The sequence below is a fragment of the Coccinella septempunctata genome, chromosome X (genome assembly GCF_907165205.1).
Source record: "Coccinella septempunctata chromosome X, icCocSept1.1, whole genome shotgun sequence".
Taxonomy (NCBI): Eukaryota; Metazoa; Arthropoda; class Insecta; order Coleoptera; family Coccinellidae; genus Coccinella; species Coccinella septempunctata.
Window position 1 is genome coordinate 14,952,486 of NC_058198.1, and position 24,823 is coordinate 14,977,308.

General features: G+C 38.9%; 1 long non-coding RNA gene across 1 annotated transcript; it reads right to left on the minus strand.

Annotated features, from left to right (window-relative positions):
• Window positions 1-20,287: 20,287 nt before the first annotated feature.
• Window positions 20,288-21,436, minus strand: LOC123321504. Its single transcript, XR_006538866.1, has 3 exons — window positions 21,196-21,436; window positions 20,929-21,116; window positions 20,288-20,856 (listed from the first exon to the last, which is right to left on the minus strand). It is a non-coding gene; the product is annotated as an uncharacterized LOC123321504 (long non-coding RNA).
• Between the last annotated feature and the right edge of the window lie 3,387 nt (window positions 21,437-24,823).

A 24,823-nucleotide genomic window follows, 5' to 3' on the forward strand; every position in this document is an offset into this window, starting at 1 on the left:
ACAAATTACGAAATATGGTTTTTTAGAAAGCAGTCGTGTTTCCCAATATTTCAACGAAAAAATCATGAACGAACACGGCACCCCCTCCTCGATACAGCCTGAAATGTAAAAAAATTCTATAATTTGGTGTCCTCCGACCCCCCTACGGTGGTACAAATTATGAAATATTGTTTTTTAGGATGCACTCTTGTTTCCCAATATTTCAACGAAAAAATCATGAACGAACACGGAACCCCCTCCTCGATACAGCCTGAAATGTAAAAAAATTCCATAATTTGGTGTCCCCCGTCTCCCCTACGGTGGTACAAATTACGAAATATGGTTTTTCAGAAAGCACTCGTGTTTCCCAATATTTCAACGAAAAAATCATGAACGAACACGGCACCCCTTCCTCGATACAGCCTGAAATGTGAAAAAATTCCATAATTTGGTGTCCCCCGACCCCCCTACGGTGGTACAAATTACGAAATATGGTTTTTTAGAAAGCAGTCGTGTTTCCCAATATTTCAACGAAAAAATCATGAACGAACACGGCACCCCCTCCTCGATACAGCCTGAAATGTGAAAAATTTCGATAATTTGGTGTCCCCCGACCCCCCTACGGTGGTACAAATTATGAAATATTGATTTTTAGGATGCACTCGTGTTTCCCAATATTTCAACGAAAAAATCATGAACGAACACGGAACCCCCTTCTCGATACAGCCTGAAATGTGAAAAATTTCGATAATTTGGTGTCCCCCGTCTCCCCTACGGTGGTACAAATTACGGAATATGGTTTTTGAGAAAGCACTCGTGTTTCCCAATATTTCAACGAAAAAATCATGAACGAACACGGCACCCCCTCCTCGATACAGCCTGAAATGTGAAAAATTTCGATAATTTGGTGTCCCCCGACCCCCCTACGGTGGTACAAATTATGAAATATTGATTTTTAGGATGCACTCGTGTTTCCCAATATTTCAACGAAAAAATCATGAACGAACACGGAACCCCCTTCTCGATACAGCCTGAAATGTGAAAAATTTCGATAATTTGGTGTCCCCCGTCTCCCCTACGGTGGTACAAATTACGGAATATGGTTTTTGAGAAAGCACTCGTGTTTCCCAATATTTCAACGAAAAAATCATGAACGAACACGGCACCCCCTCCTCGATACAGCCTGAAATGTGAAAAATTTCGATAATTTGGTGTCCCCCGACCCCCCTACGGTGGTACAAATTATGAAATATTGATTTTTAGGATGCACTCGTGTTTCCCAATATTTCAACGAAAAAATCATGAACGAACACGGAACCCCCTTCTCGATACAGCCTGTAATGTAAAAAATTTCTATTCTTTGGTGTCCCCCGTCTCCCCTACGGTGGTACAAATTACGAAATATGGTTTTTGAGAAAGCACTCGTGTTTCCCAATATTTCAACGAAAAAATCATGAACGAACACGGCACCCCCTCCTCGATACAGCCTGAAATGTGAAAAATTTCGATAATTTGGTGTCCCCCGACCCCCCTACGGTGGTACAAATTATGAAATATTGTTTTTTAGGATGCACTCGTGTTTCCCAATATTTCAACGAAAAAATCATGAACGAACACGGCACCCCCTCCTCGATACAGCCTGAAATGTGAAAAATTTCGATAATTTGGTGTCCCCCGACCCCCCTACGGTGGTACAAATTATGAAATATTGTTTTTTAGGATGCACTCGTGTTTCCCAATATTTCAACGAAAAAATCATGAACGAACACGGCACCCCCTCCTCGATACAGCCTGAAATGTAAAAAATTTCGATAATTTGGTGTCCCCTGACCCCCCTACGGTGCTACAAATTATGAAATATTGTTTTTTCGATTGCACTCGTGTTTCCCAATATTTCAACGAAAAAATCATGAACGAACACGGAACCCCCTCCTCGATACAGCCTGAAATGTAAAAAAGTTCGATAATTTGGTTTCCCCCGACCCCTCTACGGTGGTACAACTTACGAAATATGATTTTCTCGAATGCACTTGTGTTCCTCAATATTTCAACGGAAAAATCATGAACGAACACGGCACCCCCTCCTCGATACAGCCTGAAATGTAAAAAAGTAGGATAACTTGTTTTTCCTTACCCCCTTAGGGTGGTACACATTCTTATATACTTTCAATCCACTACTTATCGCGCAACATCTCGCGAAATACGGTCTAAAATGTAATGATTTCGCAATATTCAATTCCCCGAATGTCACCAATGGCGGTGAAAATTATTGTGATATGTATTGTGTCTTGAACAGATTTCCAGCAACGGTTTTCCAAATCGAATGCTGTTGTGTACCACAACGGAAATATATATCATCAATTTTTCTAGTATTTCTGTATGGAAATATTGATGAAATACTATATCAACATCAATACTACTCATTACTAAATTTTTGTTTGACTCTTAGTAATGGCTACAACTTTATCAATCGTCCACGATATTGCAATCATAACGAAGAACTATGAGTAACGAGCAATAAGCGTGGATACGAAATATTTGGAGATCTGGCAACAGCGCACCTAGATTTGTCCGTATCCCAACTTCGACAGTCTACACGTCATAAACCGTGGCTGCGAAAGTGTGGATAACTTCACACTAACAAAGTCAGCGGATGAGTTTTGTAGGCTCTATGGATCAGGAACAGAAACAGCTGAACACCCGTTACGTAAGTGTCTTGAGCTGGCGGACTTGAGAACTACACATATGGGGAAACTGGTTCTGCGGATACTCATGAGATAAGAGCTAAGATCCCTAAAGATGTTATCGGTTTTATCAATACCATTAACGACCTCCGTGGGTTCCGATGAATGAGTAGAGTAGAGAAAAAAAATTTACATGGTCGCAGTTCCCGAAAGGCTAATCGAGCCACAAGGAGCCAGTTCAAATAATAATAATAATAATAAATAATTATAGACATAAGGCTATTGGGTATTTCAATTACCTATCTTTAAAATCGATGGAAACAGTTGTTCAGTTACCTCGTTATTTATCGAATAGGAAATTTCTACATGTTCTTTTATTTCATTAATTTGTTTCGTATAATTGTTTTGTTGGGGCCATAGTTAACCGTTTGGAATTTTCTTTATTAACAATACTATTTTATTATTTCAGAACAAAAAAAAAATGAATTTTCTTTATATTTTGTAATTGCGAGTTTTAAATTAATTGTAAGAAAAAATAATTTACTTACGTAATTGCACGCTCTTGCGTACTCCGCCATAAATGTGGTATAGTTTCTGACTATATTCTGTAAGGAAGATCAATTTTTGAATTATTTCGATTTATCATCAGAATTATGGTATTGTTATTATCAGACAGGGGATGTAAGAAAAAATGTAACAAACAAAAACTATAATTCAGTATTATATAGATTGAAAAAATGTAAATCGTAGTAGGAAATGTTTTTAATAAGGTTGCGTTTACAAACTTACTCCGAGATTATTGAGTATAATATCGATTGAAATTTAATCTCCTGTATCTTTTGAAGGAGCAAATCAGACGAAAAAAAAAATTTTGCTAGAAAATAAACGAAAAATGAAACTTTGAAATGATAAATTGACAAATGCCTATTGACAAACTGAAAATCTAAAATTATGAAGATTTTTATGAATTCGTCCGATGGAGACTGATGCAGACTCCGAAACGTAACGAAGTTTTATCATTTTGGAATTCCATTTTCCTTTCATTTTCAGGTAACATTTTTTTCCAATTGATTCGCTCTTGACAAATTAGGTATTTCAAGAATTTACGCAGGAGCCAATCGATTATTTAAATTTTTTAACTGATTTTGTTTCAGAGCGCTTTGACTAATCAAAGATTACTCAGAGTAAGTTTGTGAATACAACCTTAATAGCTAGCAGGATTGCGTTTACAAATAAGTAATGTCGAATTCCTGACACTTCGCTATCTTTTTTTTTTTATAATACTTATTCATATAATATCAAGAGTGAAACTTAAGTTATCCATGATTTCTTATGGTCCGTATACAGGGTCTTTCACGAGAAACCTCACCCATATTTATACGGGAAACTACTGAACGTATTTTCATGAAATTCAGCACTTATAAGTATTTCACGATGCTGATGAAATCTAAAATATTTTCAAGGCATGAGCACCTCCGGTTTTTCCGGAAATGACGTCAACTTCCGTTTTTCAAATTAGAACACCATTTTATTATTGCAGAAATAGATTCCTCAGAAAATTTCAAGTTATTTTGATGTAACTTTTTCAGTTTTGGTTGGAAAATTCTCTCTGAGCGGGAAAATTCGAAAAAAAATCGAAAATAGAGCTCCGCTGAAACAAGAATAACTTCGAGGTTTTTGGATGGAAAATTTTCATTTTTGGGATTTTTCAAGATGTAAGATTGATGTATCCACTTTAAAAATCGAAATCGCGATTCATGATACAGGGGGTGAAAAAATCGCTTTCAAAATTAGGGATGACAAAATCGTGAAAAATCAATTTTTTCAAATTAGAACCCCATTTTTTATGGCAGATATTGAATCTACGTTAAAAAAATAATGTGAGGGTATGCATCACACCCTTACCCTAAAGTGGATATTTTCTGAGTTATTCACAAAAAACTGTTTTTCGTCTTGAATCTTCCGCTATTTCTTTTCCCTTCACGCCAAAAAGATGAAATTTTCAGGAACTGTTACTTAAACCATGTTTTAGATTTTACTACCCTTATATGCAATAGAAAAAAGTTACAGGTTGTTCCTAAATAGATGGCGAATTTTGATTCGAATTTGTATCGGAATCCTCTTTATTTCAACTAATCGGCCATCGGTTTTCTGTCCAGTGATAAATAAATAATTCCTTATGAAACATATGCAAAAACTAACCATGTTTTACATTCTTTTTTTTTAATGATAGATATCATCAATTACATCTGCCAAATTCCTCTTTATTCAGTAGCATTTTGTGTTTACTATTAATTTGGTGATAATTCGTATTAAGTTATAAAATCGATCACTATGCCTAATTTTACCAATGAAGATTATTTAAATCTCATTCTACTTCATGGAGAATGTAATTAAGTTGTAGATAGAACGATTCGACTGTTCATTGAGAGGTTTCCTGACCGACCCAGACCAACGAGAGATACCATTAACAGAACCATGACAAACTTGAGAAATGTCGGATCTTTCGTTAAGAAAACTATACACAGAGAAAAAAGGGTAGTAGAAGATGAGAACAACGAAATTACAGTTCTTGCATATTTTCGTGTGAATCCTCAAAATTCTCTCAAAGATGCCGAGATTGATCTGGGATTACCTCAATCAAGTGTTTGGAGAATATTAAAAAAACATAAAATGCACCCATATAAATTCAATAGGGTACAGCATTTGAAAGAAACTGATTTCGTCAAGAGAACAGAGTTTTGCGAAGCTATGATGATTCGATTTCAAGAGAATGAAAACTTTTTGGACTGTATAATTTGGACAGATGAATCTAAATTCACAAAGAATGGTTCTTTCAATAGGCATAACAGTCATTATTGGGATGAAGAGAACAACCACCACTTCAGACAATGGAACTTTCAAGAGACCTGGAGTTTCAATGTTTTTTGCGCCATCAAAAATAATGCAATTCTCGATGTTCACATTTATGATGGGACTTTAACTGGTAAGATAGAACACTACACATGTTTGCATTATTTAAAGAATGTTCTCCCTTAGGAGATATTCTGACATATTGACTCAAATAATTGAGCCGCTAGTACAGAACCATAATGACTTATGGTATCAACAAGATGGCACGCCTACACACAATTCACTCAATGTGTCAAATATCCTCTACAGGCTATTTGAAGATCGATGGTTGGCGAACAATGGTCCACATCTTTGGCCACCACGTTCTCCCGATTTAACTCCTTTAGACTATTATGTTTGGGGTAGGATACAAAATATTGTCTACTCAACTCCCCTGACTGATAAAGAGGACTGCATAGAACGAGTCAGAAATGCGTTCAGGTTTGTTTAGATTTTTAGATTCATAGTTTTGAAACTCAATTTGGTTTTTAAACACTTCTCTTCAGAGAAGATCTCTTCCTCCCGATGAAATAAGAAGAGCAACGCACGAAGCATTCCTGAGACGTATTGTAGGAAATGTAATAATTTCCTCGAAAATAAATTCACATGCCGAATTCCTACAACAAATTCGACGAGAAAATCAAAACGGAGAAACATAGGAAACCACTCCTCCTTCGTCGTACAATTTCATTGGTGCAGAGAAAATGTCCCGAAAATGGTATAAAAAGAACCCATATGGAAAGCAAAAACGATTCACATTCAGACTCAGCGATCGAGACAGACGACCACCAGCTAAGAAAATTACGCATATCGCTTCCGCATTCCAAGCCTGCACACAAAAGGTTTTTCTCAAAACCACTCCAGCTACTCGAAGACGTGCGGTCCCAACACATCTGTTAACAATTATCAGGGCGACACTTGACCTGCATCCCGAGCCTGCATTCCGGACGTCAACAGTGACCGCACATTAGGGCGAAACAAATTCGTTTTTGTTAAAACGACATTGCACATATTTTACTCTTCAGGGCAACCCTCATTAAGTTGGGTTGAATAAAAACTGTGATATTCTCTGTTGAAATATTTTATTTCAATTCCCTTTTCCCTGGTAAAACTAACGATAGTTCCAGCTCAACAGACTATTCAACCCACAAATTGGTGACCCCGACGTGATCGAAAAAGAAGCCCCGAAGAAAAATGGAACAAGAAGCAGCCCAGGTCTCTAGAGTCGCCGTTCGGATGCCAGAGTTTGTAGCCGCCGATCCCGAATTATGGTTTGCCATGGCTGAAGGAAGCTTTCTTTGCTCCGGAGTGACACAAGACCGGACTAAGTTTGGCTACATCGTAGGAGCCCTGCCAGCAAAATTTGCCGCCGAGGTGAAGGACATAATCATGAATCCACCTACCGACGGGGCCTACGAGAAATTGAAGATGGAGCTGGTGCGACGTCTGAGTGCCTCCCAAGAAGAGAAGACCCGCCGCCTACTGGAACGAGAGGAAATAGGAGATCGTAAGCCGTCACAATTTCTTCGTCATTTACAGGGACTCGCAGATCGAACCATACCAGATGCCCTGATGAAATCCCTGTGGATGAGCCGGCTACCCAAGTGTGTCCAGGTGTCATTGGCCATCATCAAGGACACAAATCTTGAAGACTTGGCAACCCATGCAGACCATATAATGGAAGCCTCCCGACCTAACGTCCACCAGATAGCGGAGACAACCAACATAGAGGCCATCATCGATAGGAAGCTGGAGCAAATGTTCTTCGGACTGAACCTAGAGATAGCAACCCTGCGAGCAGAGCTGGCAGCACACCACCGGGAGCAACCCAAGAGAGATGGTAGCCGAAGCCGTTCCCACGACCGTCGAAGAAGCCAGAGTCGCAGACGATCGCCAACTGATGGAAGGTGCTGGTACCATACCAGATTTGGAGCCAGGTCCATGAAGTGCGAGCAGCCCTGCAACTACACCTCGTGAAACGAGGGGGGCCTTCACTAGAAGCGGCCAGTGATCCCAGCCCAACGACGCGCCGCTTGTTCATCACGGATCAGGACTCCAAGTTGCAGTTCCTGGTCGACACTGGAGCAGACCTGTGCGTCTTTCCACGCAGCGCAGTCACTGGCAGACGAGAGAGGTCCGACTATGTCCTTTCAGCAGCCAATGGGACACCCATCGCCACGTATGGTACAACCACCCTCACGCTGAACCTAGGACTACGCCGAGATTTCACATGGAGGTTCGTCATAGCAGACGTATCTAAACCCATAATCGGCGTCGACTTCCTGAGTTTCTACAACCTGCTAGTGGACGTGGGGAACCGAAGACTTTTGGACGGAACCACCCAACTCACTACCCAAGGAGAAGTGGCTGAGTGCTCCATCCCAGAAGTCAAGACTGTCAACGGATCCTCCAGGTATCATGATCTACTAACGCATTTTCCAGAAATCAGCAGACCTGCAGGAGCCCCAGGACGCATCAGGCACAACACGAGGCATCACATCAAGACGATTCCCGGACCAACAGTAGCTTCGAGACCACGACGTTTGGCACCAGATAAGTACAAGGCAGCTACAAAAGAGTTCGAAGCCATGCTACGACTAGGAATCACCCGTCCATCCAAGAGTCCATGGTCATCCCCACTGCATCTCGCACCAAAGAAGGGTTCTGAAAAATGGAGACCGTGTGGAGACTACCGTGCCCTAAACGCCCGGACTGTCCCCGATCAGTATCCCGTGAGACACATCCAGGACTACGCCCACATCCTCCAGGGGAAGAAAATTTTCTCAACCCTCGATCTAGTGAGGGCATACAACCAGATTCCCCTGGCTGAAGAAGATGTTCCCAAGACCGCCATCACGACGCCATTTGGACTGTTCGAGTTCCCAGTCATGACGTTTGGACTACGGAACGCAGCACAGACTTTCCAAAGGTTCATTGATGAGGTTCTACAAGGACTGGACTTCTGCTTCAGCTACATTGATGACGTACTGATCGCCTCATCGTCGGAAGAAGAACACATGGAACATCTCCGGATCATCTTCGAGAGGTTCCGCAACTACTCCATCCTCCTCAACTCAGCCAAGTGTATCTTTGGACAACCAGAAGTAAAGTTCCTTGGTTACCTCGTCTCTACCGATGGAACAAGACCACTGCCAGACAGAATCCAAGACATACTGGGGTACAGTCAACCAACAACCGCCAAAGACCTTCGAAGATTCCTGGGTATGATAAACTTCTATCGTCGTTTCATACCCCGAGCATCACAGACACTTGCACCTCTCCACGACCTGCTGGTGCCAAAACTGAAAGGAAAGGCAAAGATCTCATGGACCCCAGAAACCACTGCAGCCTTTGAAGAAGGGAAGAAGATGCTAGCTTCAGCCACCTTGCTTGCGCATCCCAAGGACGCCGCTCCTCTAGCCTTAGTAACCGACGCGTCAGACACTGCAGTAGGAGCTACTCTACAACAGTTGGTCAACAGCGAATGGCAACCACTGGCATTCTTCTCCAAGAAACTGTCACCACCAGAGACTCGTTATGGAGCATACGACCGTGAACTGCTAGCCATCTACCTAGCCATCAAACACTTCAGACACATGGTAGAGGCCCGAAACTTTATCATTTTCACGGATCACAAGCCATTGACGTATGCCTTCAAGCAGAAGCCAGAGAAGTGCTCGCCCAGACAGTTCCGCCATCTAGATAATATCTCGCAATTCTCCACCGACATACGCTACGTACCAGGATTGCAGAATGTCGTCGCTGATGCCCTTTCAAGAGTGGACGAAGTGACTCCCATCTTGGACTATGCAGCATTGGCCACATCGCAAGAAGATGACGACGAACTGCAGAGATATCTTCAAGGTGACACAGGATTGCTGCTACGGAAGATGAAACCACATGGGTCAGAAATCGCTGTGTACTGTGATACATCCACACCTCAGGCACGTCCATTTCTCACCAAATCATTCCGCAGAGCAGCCTTCGATACCATTCACAGACTGGCAATTCCCGGAGTGAATGCATCCATCAAAATGGTCAAACAACGTTTCGTATGGCCTTCAATCAACGCAGACTGCAGAAAATGGTCCCGCAGCTGTATAGAGTGTCAGCGAGCCAAAGTCACTCGCCACGTCAATGCTCCACTGGGTACTTTCATGCCACCAACACGTCGATTCGACCACGTGCACATGGACATCATCACCATGCCACACTCTGAGGGCTACCGATACTGCCTCACTTGCGTCGACCGATTCACTAGATGGCCAGAAGCCATCCCACTCCAAAACCAGGAGGCATCCACCATCGCCAGAGAATTTTACACAAACTGGATAGCGAGGTTCGGTACTCCACTTCGGATCACCACTGATCAGGGAAGACAATTCGAGTCGAGCCTGTTCAACGAATTAAGTAAGTTGACTGGCACGAATCACATCCGTACCACCGCCTATCACCCAGCAGCAAACGGCATGGTGGAGAGAATCCATCGACAACTTAAGGCAGCAATAAAATGCCACAAAAATGACCGATGGACCGAAACACTCCCTACCGTCCTCCTCGGAATGCGAGCAGCCTGGCGGGAAGACCTTAAAGCAACGGCAGCAGAACTAGTATATGGAGAGCCCCTCAGATTGCCTGGAGAGTTCCTGGATTCCAGAAGTACGGATGATAGCGAGGACACATCCGACTTCATAGTGAACCTGAGGCAACAAATGCAAGAAATAAGGCCCACTGACGGAAGCCACCACGTAGAGCGGACCAGCTTCATATTCAAGGACTTGGTAACTTCACCTTACGTTTTCGTCCGGCATGACGGTCCGAAGAAAGGCCTGCAAAACCCCTACGACGGACCATACGAAGTGTTGAGTCGAAGTCCAAAACACTTCGTGATAAAAATAAACGGCAAGGAAACGACAGTTACAATCGACAGGTTAAAACCAGCCTATGTCATCGCGGACGACGATATGAAGAACCAGCCAATGCAAGAACACCCTGTAGAACCCGATAGGGAAGATCAAACTCCAGCCCAGGAAAGAACAACTACTAGATCCGGCAGAAGAGTTCATTTTCCCAAGAGATTTCTACAATATGTTTCGTAACTTCGTCACTGGTGGGGGAGTGTGTAGGAAATGTAATAATTTCCTCGAAAATAAATTCACATGCCGAATTCCTACAACAAATTCGACGAGAAAATCAAAACGGAGAAACATAGGAAACCACTCCTCCTTCGTCGTACAATTTCATTGGTGCAGAGAAAATGTCCCGAAAATGGTATAAAAAGAACCCATATGGGAAGCAAAAACGATTCACATTCAGACTCAGCGATCGAGACAGACGACCACCAGCTAAGAAAATTACGCATATCGCTTCCGCATTCCAAGCCTGCACACAAAAGGTTTTTCTCAAAACCACTCCAGCTACTCGAAGACGTGCGGTCCCAACACATCTGTTAACAATTATCAGGGCGACACTTGACCTGCATCCCGAGCCTGCATTCCGGACGTCAACAGTGACCGCACATTAGGGCGAAACAAATTCGTTTTTGTTAAAACGACATTGCACATATTTTACTCTTCAGGGCAACCCTCATAAAGTTGGGTTGAATAAAAACTGTGATATTCTCTGTTGAAATATTTTATTTCAATTCCCTTTTCCCTGGTAAAACTAACGATAGTTCCAGCTCAACAGACTATTCAACCCACAGTATAAATAAATGTCTAGAAATTAACGGTCAAAACTTTGAGCATCTTCTCTAGTTATGACTGCGAGAGTTTGCCATGGTTCTCCTAATAGTAACTTGAAGTCGGTTTCAAGAAGGGGTGAAAAATCTACAGCATGGTTCAAATAACAGTTCCTGAAAATTTCATCTTTTTGGCGTGAATGGAGAAGAAATAGCTGAAAATTCAAGACGAAAAACAGTTTTTTGTGAATAACTCAGAAAATATCCACTTTATGGCAAGGGTGTGATGCATATACTCACATTATTTTTTAACGTAGATTCAATATCTGCCATAAAAAAATGGGGTTCTAATTTGAAAAAATTGATTTTTCACGATTTTGTCATAACCTAACTTTGAAAGCGATTTTTTCACCCCCTGTATCAGGAATCGCGATTTCGATTTTTAAAGTGGATACATCAATCTTACATCTTGAAAAATCCCAAAAATGAAAATTTTCCATCCAAAAACCTCGAAGTTATTCTTGTTTCAGCGGAGCTCTATTTTCGATTTTTTTTTCGAATTTTCCCGCTCAGAGAGAATTTTCCAACCAAAACTGAAAAATGTTACATCAAAATAACTTGAAATTTTCTAAGGAATCTATTTCTGCAATAATAAAATGGTGTTTTAATTTGAAAAACGGAAGTTGACGTCATTTCCGGAAAAACCGGAGGTGCTCATGCCTTGAAAATATTTTAGATTTCATCAGCATCGTGAAATACTTATAAGTGCTGAATTTCATGAAAATACGCTCAGTAGTTTCCCCTATAAATATGGGTGAGGTTCCTCGTGAAAGACCCTGTATACACTTTGGTTTCTTCTGGTTAGTAAGTAGGCTGTCCGTTTTTGTAGAATTCCTGACAATTCGGTTCGATATCTGTCACCAGAGTAACCACTCTGGTAACTTTCGGTTTCCAAATGTGTATATACGGACCATACGTGTGCTTGAAAAGGTAAAATAGTTGGGGATATGAGATAATTTACAGAACATCAAATAGAGTAGAGAAAAATTATTTACTGTAAGATTGAGACAAACAAAAATTATTGGGATACACAGTCAGGTTCAAATTAGAAAACTCTTTTTAATTCACTGAGTATATTTGTAGATTCCTGATGATGCTAATAAAACAGTTACCCTAAGCTCGAATGAATTAAAAAGAGTGTTTTAATTTGAACCTGATAGTGTATCCCAATAATTTTTGTTGGAACATCAAATGTAGATAATATATATCATAAATTACTTCTGGGTTGGGTTCACAAATGTACTCTCAGCAAGCTACGGAGTAAGCTCCGCTTACCCTATGGAGTAAGCTCTGCTTACTCGAAGCGTTCACAAACGTACTTTTAATTCCTCAGGGTATGCATACTCATACTCTTCTCTAGGAGTAAGTTTATAAACACAACTCTGTGGTAGTCTTAAAATTATAGGGTTCTCTAACGATTTGTCAAAATTAGCTGACCGTTCGTTGCCGTGGGGCACACAAAGCACAAAGCATTTTATTGGTGTGTGTTAAAAATTTTTATTTTTATATTTTCGCAGCTAATGAGAAAATGCCTGCTTTTTATTGTGTATTCAAGTGTAGAAGTAGAGATGATAGGAACGATGGAAAGGTTTAAAGAATATCCGCCGTTTGGAATTTCGATTAAATGAACTGTCCATGATTAGGGGATCTGACGTCGGACACAATTTTTTTCCAAAAACATTCACGAAGCATAATAACAAAGAGTACCAAAAGATTTGTTACTCTTTGATAATAAATTCACTAAAACGTCACTGAAACTTATGTAAATCAATCGAGGGAAAAGCTTGTGTGCCCCACGGCAATGAACGGTCAGCTTATTTTGACAAATCATTACAATACCCTATTAGGATGGTTTGATTGGTGTTGTTTATATGGGAGGTTCAGAGCTGAAGTGAACCAAGTCCATTCAGCCTAGTTTTGAGATGAATGGCTTAGAAGTTGTTTATCACCAATTCATTCAAAAGTGACTTCTTTAGATTTTAAAAGATTAGAATGTAAGCATATGTTTACATAAGAATAATAATAAATAAAGAAGTCACTTTTGAATTAATTGGAGATAAACAACTTCTAAGCCATTCATCTCAAAACTAGGCTGAATGGACTTGGTTCACTTCAGTTCTGAGCCCCTCATATGAGACTGATATTGTAATATTTTTTAAGACTGTACAATAATCGCCAAAGACCTTCGAAGATTCTTGGGTATGATAAACTTCTATCGTCGTTTCATACCCCGAGCATCACAGACACTTGCACCTCTACAACGTTTTGTATGGCCTTTAGTCAACGCAGACTGCAGAAAATGGTCCCGCAGCTGTATAGAGTGTCAGCGAGCCAGAGTCACTCGCCACGTCAATGCTCCACTAGGTACTTTCATGCCACCAAACCGTCGATTCGACCACGTGCACATGGACACCATGCCACACTCTGAGGGCTACCGATACTGCCTCACTTGAGTCGACCGATTCACTAAATGGCCACAAGCCATCCCACTCCAAAACCAGGAGGCATCCACCATCGCCAGAGAATTTCACACAAACTGGATAGCGAGGTTCGGTACTCCACTTCGGATCACCACTGATCAAAGAAGACAATTCGAGTCGCGCCTGTTCAACGAATTAAGTAAGTTGACTGGCACGAATCACATCCGAACTATCGCCTATCACCCAGCAGCAAACGGCATGGTGGAGAGAATCCATCGACAACTTAAGGCAGCAATGAAAGGCCACAAGAACGACCGATGGACCGAAACACTGGCTCGCTAAAGCAACGGCAGCAGAACTGGTATATGGGGAGCCACTCAGATTGCCTGGAGAGTTCCTGGATTCCAGAAGTACGGATGACAGCGAGAGCACATCCGACTTCATAGTGAACCTGAGGCAACAAATGCGAGAAATAGGGCCCACTGACGGAAACCACCACGTAGAGCGGTCCAGCTTTGTGTTCAAGGACTTGGTAACTTCATCTTGCGTTTTCGTCCGGCATGACGGTCCGAAGAAAGGCCTGCAAAACCCATACGACGGACCGTACGAAGTGTTGATTAGAAGTCCAAAACACTTCGCAATAAAAATGAACGGCAAGGAAACGACAGTGACAATCGACAGGTTAAAACCAGCCTACGTCATCGCGGACGACGATATGAAGAACCAGCCAGTGCAAGAACACCCTGTAGAACCCGAGATCAAACTCCAGCCCAGGAAAGAACAACTACTAGATCCGGCAGAAGAGTTCATTTTCCCAAGAGATTCCTGCAGTAGGTTTCGTAACTTCGTCACTGGTGGAGGAGTGTGTAGGAAATTTAATAATTTCCTCGAAAATAAATTCACGTGCCGAATTCCTACAACAAATTCGACGGGAAAATCAAAACGGAGAAACATAGGAAACCACGCCTCCTTCGTCGTACAATTTCATTGGTGCGGGGAAAATGTTCCGAAAATTGTATAAAAAGAACCCATATGTAAAACAAAGATCATTCAGATTCAGCGATCGAGACAGACGACCACCAGCTAGGAAAATTACGCATTTAGTTTCCGCAGTCCAAGCCTGCACACAAAACCACACCAGCTACTCGTGCAGTCCCAACACATCTGTAAACAATTATCAGGGCGACTGTGATATTCTGTTGGAATATTTTATTTCACTTCCCTTTTCCCTGATAAAATAACGATAGTTCCAGCTCAACAGACTACTCAACCCACAAGACAAAATATATACTTATTTATTTCGGATATAATCGTAACAAAACCATAGATAAAAATTTACTCTATTACTCTATCTAATTGCAAAACTAACAATTGAGTGCAAAAATTAATTGAGTAGCAATATTACCAGTTTTCAAGAATTAAATGTTTATAAGTTTTCAGCAAATCTTAAAAGTTATAAAATTTGGAAGAGCATCTGTAACATCAGCGCGATCTTCAATATTATTAATCGTTTTCGTTTATGTAGAGATCAATTCTCATTGTCAGATTTAAATGATTCTAGGAATCTAAGTAACAAATGATAAAACTTTTCCTAGATATTACGTTAAACTTCTCATTGGATATAACTATACTCATTTAAATTCTTATAAATTTCAAGTTTCACTCTTTAGTTGTGGTTGTTCAGTCCAAGATTAAGCTGATTCTAACATTAATCTTTGTTCAACCTAACAGAACAGTGAATATTAACGATATTAATCTCAGATTAACATGAAACTTGTCTTGAACCTAAACTGTGTAACTGGACGTCAATATCGCAACTAATTTCAATTTTTCCAAAAGTTCTAGAATCTTTTCTTATTTTTATCTGTATAGGGCATTGAATATAAATATTGTTACGTCTATCCTATTCGGAATCTGACTGATATTGAATAATTCTCAAGTATCTTCTCCCAATAATCTTCAACCAGATTCTTATCATTCAATTTTACAACGGAGTTGTCGATTAATTTATGAAATATCAGTTTAAAAGTGATCATTTATGGTGTATCGATCTACTGAAGTAAGGGTTTTGAAATATTAACGGCGGTTTTCATAAAGCTCTGATTGCCAAATCGAGCGCTTAATCGTCAATTACGAAATTCTATGCTACTTTTTCCGATTTGATTTTCAATCACCGATTTAACGGCCCAATAAAGAAATCCTCAATCAACGCTCCAGGATCGTCGGTCAACACTTCGTGATTATCGATCAGGCAAAAAATGGGTTTCATAAAACATTTTGATGCCTGATCAAGCTAAAAACGCGTCATTTATCGACAATCAAGTTGAAAGGCAGAATTTGAGCGATTAACGAATCAGTTTATTCTAGAAAATATTACTTATATAGAGAAAATGATATCTGATATATCATCTTCATCTGACGAAAACAATGAAGAATATCATTATAGAAGACCCCGTTCATTTAAAGACCTAAATGATCGCTTGAACTTTATGATGATGTAGAATTTAAAAACCGATTCAGAATCCAAAAAACTACTGTTATGGAACTTCTTCATGAAATTGGTGCGAAAATTGAGCCCCCCACTAGGAGAAACAGAGCGCTAAACGCAAAACTTCAAATAATAGTTGCACTAAGATTTTACGCAACTGGAGGTTTCCAGATGACCATTGGAGAACATATTAACATATCGAAACCGACTGTATGTAGAATCATAAAAAGAGTTTCAACAGAAATTGCTAAATTGAAACCAAATTATATTTCGATGCCAAAAACCAGGCAAAAAAGGTTGGAAGTTGCTGCAGGTTGCCACAACATTGCTGGGTTACCACGTGTTGTGGGAGCTATCGACTGCACACAAATTAATCATTTCACCTGGAGGATCTAACGCAGAGACCTTCAGAAACAGAAAGGGATATTTTTCAATAAATGTTCAGTGTGTGATGCTGGCCTGAAAATAATGAATATTATAGCTCGTTGGCCAGGTTCGGTCCATGATTCCACTATCTTTAATGATTCACCTCTTATAGTGGAAATGGAACAAGGATTGTATAGCAATTGCTATCTATTGGGTGATAGTGGTTATGCGTGCAAGTCTTTCCTTCTAACAACAGTCCTGAATCCAAGAAATGAAGCCGAAAGAAGGTACAATCAAGCTCATATAAAAACACGAAGATGCATTGAAAGATGCTTTGGTGTGTTGAAAAGACGCTTCCCTTGTTTGTATTATGGATTGAGGAACAAGTTGGATACATCCTTAACAATTATTGTTGCATGCTCTGTTCTTCAAATTTAGCTCATCAGTTCATTATACTGTCGATGCGCTGAAAGAATTGCCTGAAAATATTGGAGAGAGCGATATTGTCCATGATCAAGGAAAACAAAACACAGCCATACGAAATCCATTAATAGCAGACATTTTTGAGAGGTATGTTTCATAAATTTGAAAGATAACTGAATGATCGTACATGTTTTCAGATGAACGGGATCAACGCTTCAGCTCCAGGATATTTATTTTTGTTTTAATTAGGCCATCTTATATTTGAAATGAAATCAGAGAATATCAAGTAATAATAAAATAGTTTTTCCCAAAAATTATTATTGAAATACATTAATGATACATTACAATAAACTTTGCTGCAACTTTCGAAGTTGCAGTTTCAGAATGTTTTGTTCAATTTTTGCATTTTCCAACTTTTGTAGGTAATACCTATCTTTGGGAATGAGGGGTTTCTTTTTCATTGTTTTTTTCAAGGGGACTCTAGTTTTGGTTCGTTTTTTGATAGGAAAGGTAGAGCCAGGTTCTAGGCAAGGATCTAGATCAACTCCTTCGTTGGGAATGGGATCTGGATCAAATCCTTGGTCGAGAATAGGATCTGGATCAACTCCTAGGTTGGGAATGGGATCTGTCTCTTGAATAGCTGGTATAGGATATTCTGAGAAGTAACTCATATTAACAATTGGCATAATACAGATTATGAATGATGAGATAGAAGATATCCGGCTGTATCAGTAATTTTATGATTACCTCTTTCTCACATGAAAAATAGAATCAAAACACATAGTAAATAACAATATTCAGAAAAATTTATCAGGTTGCTGATTTCTTATTTGAACTTCCTAGAACATTGTTTTCAATTGCCTATGAAAATTTTCACATAATCTTACTTTTATTATTCTGTAGTTGTACCTAACTGGAATATATATTATGATAATAGGGCCAGTCTCACACACCAAGAATATCTTTCTAAATTCAGAAACAAAATTTAGATTGTCCGGTTTTGTATGTAATTTTAATATGCAGCACACATTCAGATTTTTTCAGATCGAACTGTCAGAGTGCACTGGGGATTAAGATTATGAATTCACAAAGCACTTCTTTTCATATATGTCAAATTAGCAAGCTCACACAGGACAGGTCTAGTTTCTGAATTCACAAAGACATTCAGTATATGAGGCAGGCCAACTGGTAAGTGAACTTTATAACTGGATCGAACTCACCAAAATATAAATTGGCATCGTCAAATGGATTATCTAACAGCCTAGCTTTGTTCCCTAAAATTGATAGAATCCTCTGTTCTGTGTTATCCAAATTACTTATGAACGTCCCTCCTCCTGTAGCCATTATTTCTTTCTGTAATCAATATAACTCTGTATTATCATTCAAAGAGGAGTACTTGTCAATTCACAGCTATCAACGTGCCATGACTTTTACTGAACCTCAAAATCTCTGATGATATGCTCACTTTTTCCTGTCTTGCCTTCTCCCTGGTTGAAATATTGAAATTTTCCTCCGCTTGCTCCAACTCATTCAGCAATTCTCTATGTATATCCTTCTACAATGAAAGATGATCAAAATATAAGAAACTTAATTAATTTAATTTGGCACATACATCTTCTTGAGCCAAATCCTTTCTGCCTCTTCTTTTGAGGTTTTCATAAAAGGTTTCGGTTGTTGGGAGGTCCTAGCCACTGATGTGCAAGCATTGAAGCTTCGAGCAATTTCCTCCCAAGCCTCCTTCTTGAGTTCTGAGCTGACTTTATTAGTCAGCTTATACTCAACTATGTTTTTTTTGCTGAAAAAAAAGGAGCAATGAATTTTACTGAGAGTTCCAAGGAATAATACAGAAAAATGACAGATTATCCTTACGTTTCTACAAGTGAAAGAAGCAAGCTTTTGTCCTCACTAGTATAATTTTTGCATCTTTCAAATTTTTTTTGACTCAACATTATTTGTGAATGATCGAGATGATAACAGAATATACAACGCCAACAATAACGGTCAATCGTCAATCCTAAATTTGAAATGTAATCTACTCTGTAACAAACATAGACATAGAGACCATAGAGATGTCTCTATGGGCGCGTTCATAGACATAGAGACATGGACTGTGCCTTCCCTTTATATCTATGCATGAAATACGGTCAAAAAAAGTGACAGAGAGAAAAACACGTCGGGAATGCAGTTGTCTTTTTCTAGAATTTTGATTGGTCTACACTCACCTCTATGTGAACAAAAAAGAGAAAGGTATGTCCCGACGAGCTTTTCTCTCTTTCTAATAAATAGCCAATTTCATGCTGGCATTGCTCAGTCCATGTCTCTATGTCTATGTCTATGTCTATGGTAACAAACAAAGATTATAGTCTCTATAATCTTTGGGTAACAAAGATTAACCTCTTTGTCTGTAATCTGTGAATGAAATGACGCTTGTACAGAGAACGAAGAACGAAGTATGAAGAAGAACGAATAATGACGTATGGCCGTATGGCGCCCATATCTATTATCTATTATCTATTATATAGATATAATCAAAGATTATAGAGTTAGCTAACTCTATAATCTTTGGATATAATAAGATATATGATGGCGCCGTACGCCCAGAGATATATTCTATATCTCTGCGTACGCCGTACGCCGTAATGGCGTATGGTCCGTATATACCAAAGATATTACACAATAATGTGTAATATCTTTGGTATATACCAGAGATATTCTTGCAAAGAGTTAATCTTTGATTCTTGTATATCTCTGGTATATACCGAAGATACTACCAAGAGTTCCTCTTTGATATATTATTATATATAAACAGCTGATTGTCAAATACGATTGAAAAATTCTATTCTATTTTGAATTTACATTACATATATCTTTTCAAAAATGAATTTTCGAGTTGCTCACACCATAATGTCCGAAGTAAACATGGTGTTCGAACTAAAATTGTGGTTAAATTGTGTAAAATTTACATTAGTACAGAGGCCATGAAAGTATTCAATAACTTGGGCAAGTCAAGCAGTATTTTGGGAGGAAATGAAGAATTATGCCATCCTCTTGCATATTTTGGCCGAAGAAATAGAGAAAGTATAAGATAAGAAGTTTTACTCAAATGACTCGAGACAAGAGACGAATAAAATTATTGGATGCTATTGAAAGAGCTATTCAAATATATGGGTTATATTCTATCCTCATTATATTTATGCTGTATATTTTTCTACTGGATATAATTTTATACTGTTCCTATTTTTGAACCAATTATATTTTCATATTGTTTCTGTTTTATATTTATAGTAAATACACCTTTTGTATAGAACAGTGCATCTATTCGAGATTATTTAATACAACCACATTACATCATATTATGTATATACATTTTAAAAAACTATTCGATCCATGTGTAAATTGCTTGTACAAGCGCTGCTGAACGAATGGTCAGGAACAATGGTCAGCCCAACACTTTCCGCATGGATCGGATCCAATATATTTCACAATCCTCATAGCAGCATTTTATCATAAAATGGTCATTATTCCCTTCTTTACATGTACACCTATTCATCTGTACTGACCCTTTTGTGAAAAACTTCTCACAGAATATTTTGTTTCAAACAGCAAAACCCAGATATAATGCAAGCATTTGTCGGCTGATAAGCGCTTAAATGCTTTCATTTGCTGATGTGTTTAAAAACTGGTTGTGAAAACTAGAAAAACCACAACATCATCATATTCCATCAGGACTGTAACCTCGTATATCTCTTGCTCAAATGGCATATGGATCAAAACCTCCAATCTTGTTTATTTTGTGGGAGTAACGTTCAGCTACTTTTTGATTTGTTTTGGGAATTTCAATGAAATAGGCACTTTTTGTATTCACTGAAAGAAAATTGGAATTTAATTCAGGAAATCTTGACATATTTCTCATTTCAAAACGTGAAATTAGCTTACTTTTCATATATCTATTACGGATTGGCCAAATGAATATTCATGGAGTATATAGCAGTGAACTCCCATGGTTCATTAGGAAGTTAAAAACCTATCTGCCGCAGTGGTCTAGTGAATCCACCTTCTTCTCCTTATTTTATTTCGCCTTTCGCCACGAATATAAAGCTGTATATTTGTAGAAAAACTCCATTCTGAAATAAACAATAAATATGAAATGAAAGAATATTTTCTTTTTCCGTGATAATTATCATTGGTGTTTCATATATTTACCTGAACTTAGATGGAAAATATACCATGATTAAAAAATACTGAAAAGAATATCTAAAATCAAAAACAACTGTTTTTGCGGCTGACAGATAGGTTATATTTACTTGTGATTGTCGCAGAAATTCGAGGTGTAGTTGGAATATTTCAACTACAAAAGGGGCGTGTCGCGACACTTCTCGACAACCAGAAATGAAAAGGAAGGGGTCAGGGGAAGTTTTGTTTACATGCTCTGATTGGCTGGAGAACTGTCTCTGGCGACACTACGAAGCCAAAGAGTAACCAACTTGGTTACTCTTTGACGAAGCTCTGAGAACTAGGCTTTTCACACATCTTTGGTAAATTGGCGAATCCAAAAATCTAGACGTCCTCTGCAGACTGAATTCCGAAACTACTTTGTCAGTACTGCAAAGTCAAAACAAGTTTTTTTTGTTTTTTCTTATCTCACGTTGTCCAACAAAGTATTATAATTATTATTTGGAGAAGTTATATTGGAATTATTGTCGGGGTTTCTGAATAGAAATATTGATTCGGAAAAAATATTGGAAAAGGTATTTATATCAGTGCTTTCAACTGGCAGGAGTTAGGTTAAACGATTTTTCTTTGCGAGAGTTTTCTGCTAAATTCAATTGATGATTTAGAAATACAATTTCATAATTTTCATACTTCCAAATGAATGCTTTTTCTCATCTGTAGATAAGGTTCCATGAGCTGAATCATATTTATGTCTCTTGAGATTTCAGTATGAGGAATACCTATATCATAACATGGAATTGAAATACTTCAAATAGAAACTTCACAAACTCAGTATTTGCTGCCTCAACATTATTAGCTAGGTTTAATTCAAGAAAGAGTCTGTGAAATAATAGGATTTTGTGTCTAGGTACAGTGGATCACCTATAAAATCGCTCGATTTTATTCCACAATTCATCCTTTTGAAATAAAATATTTCCAAAGAATGTTGATCTTTCTTTACGAAACTAAATCAATCAATTCACTTCCGACAAATATCTTGATTTTCTAGAAAAACTCTGTTAGGCCGTACAAATCTCGAAAAGAGTACTGACAAACGTCAAAGTTTGTTTTCATTTCGCAGCGCCCTCAACGGTAATTGGATTCGCGAATACACATTTGGTAACCAAAAGTTACCAGGGTTGCGTTCACAAACTTACTCAGAGCAAGCTCTGATTACCCGAAGCGTTCACAAACGTACTTTTAGTTCCTCAGAGTATGCTCTCTGAGCATGACCATACTCATACTCTACTCTCGGAGTAAGTTTATGAACACACCCCAGAGCGGTTACTCTGGGCTGTGGTCCGTATATACACTTTGGTTACTTCTGGTTAGTAAGTGGGCGGTCCGTATATGTCGAATTCCTTACATATACGGACCATACGCCTAGCGTATGGTCCGTATATACACATTTGGTAACCGAAAGTTACCAGAGCGGTTACTCTGGTGACTGATTGGGAATCCAAAACAAGCGATACGCCCTCTGGTGGCTATTTTTGTAAATAAAAAGTTAAGGCACTTTTGTCATTTATTTGTTTACATCATAGACCTAATAAAATAAAATGTATTATTAGGTCTATGGTTTACATCGAGGAACGTAGAACAATGACGTAAAGGCATTAACTTTTTACTTCGAACTGTCACCACTATGTCGCTGCAATCTACATTTGAATTCCCAATATTGAACCGAATTGTCAGGAATTCGACATATACGGACCGCCCACTTACTAACCAGAAGAAACCAAAGTGTATATACGGACCACAGCCCTGGTGACAGATATTGAACCGAATTGTCAGGAATTCGACATATACTTCGACATAGACCATATTAGTGAGGTTAGAATCACTCAGTTGGCGGGAGATCCATATTCAAATTTTTTTACATAGGAATCGACTTTAATATGGAATATCGCTAGCTAGAAGTAAATGTTAATATAAAGACATGCAAAATTGGGTGCCGCAATTATTAGAGGTTTTTTCCAAGTACATTTTACATCACAATATACTTTTATATGTCCTAAAATCAAAATTGAACACATTATTATACGGAATATATCCGTATGTCGTAGATCATTTCTGCTACACGTCAATCATGAACCGTAACAAAGAAAATGACATGCTACGCTTGCGCGTTAGAATGATGTCAGCTTCAGAGGTTAGAAACGAAATGAAGCTACGACAAACTTCCATGGATCTTGCTGACCAATTTTATATTGATCCATTATTAAAAAAATATACCATTTTATTACGAAATTTTGTTTTCAACTTGTTAAGGAAGGATCATAGAACACATTCCAACAGAAATAAATCTTAAGAAATTCGCTAAAATATCCAAAAACAGGCGAGAAGTACGCGGCATTTTTAGTCCCATAAGAAATGCATAGGGAATTCAGGGACCAGATCCACGGATGGATCGCGATTCAAATTTCCCGCCTAACCTCACTAATATGGTCTATTGAACCAAAGTTCCTCTTTGATTGAACTTTAGTTCAATGTCCGTATATGAAGGCTGTATTCGGGTTCGGCTTTTGGACGGTCCGAGAATTGTTCTAAAACTGCGCAAAACTGTTGCGCCCTCATTGAACTTTAGTTCATTGTGCGCCCTAGTATAAAATCCTCTGCGCAGTTCTAGAACCATTCTCGAACTGTCCGAAAGCCGAACCCGAATACAGCTAAAGGCTGTGGTCCGTATCATAGACAAAGGAAGGAAAGACAGACAACTCTCATTGGCCGTTTAAAACGTTGCTGGTGGCGCCCCGTTGGGCAGTAGATGGAACTAATTGTTTGAAAAACAATATGTAGAAAAGGATCATCTACTCTGTAATCTGTGAAAAGGATGAAATATGTTTTCGGTCGTTTCGGCATAACATAACCTAAATTTGAAGTTCCAAAATGGTTGTTACGGCGTGATGTGTACTTTTCCACGCGTCCCAAAATTGAATATTATATGAAAATGTTATTGAATAATTAACGACGAAGATTTATATTACTGTCAGTGTAGTAAAAGTGTTTTGTTCCTGTACGATTGTTACGATTTACTTGTACTATTCTTGGGGATCGGTTCCCCTAAGATTCCTGCACCTCCTCGGGACCTCTTATTGGAGAAGTCATAGTTGCTCTGCAGGAAATAAGTCTTCGGGTGATTTGTACAGTTTGTGATCAAGGCACTACCAACGCAGCTGCTATTAAACAGTTGATCGATGAATGCCATACTAAGTCTCCAGGACCTCAAGAATATCAACGACTACGATTCTACTTCTTGGAAACAGCCAATATCCTACTATTCTACTGAAGATCAGATAAAGACAACTCATCTCAAAATTCTTATTGAAGAAGTCATAGTTGCTCTGCAGGAAATAAGTCTTCGGGTGATTTGTACAGTTTGTGATCAAGGCACTACCAAGGCAGCTGCTATTAAACAGTTGATCGATGAATGCCATACTAATTCTCCAGGACCTCACTTCATTGTAAATGATCAAAAAGTTGTTGTGTCACATGATCCTCCACATTTATTGAAAAACACATGTAATGCCTTAAAGTCTTATAATATCAAATTTGAGGACCTCCCAGATGTAAGGAAGGTTGGATTACCACACTTGAAAGTATAATTATGGTGTGGGAT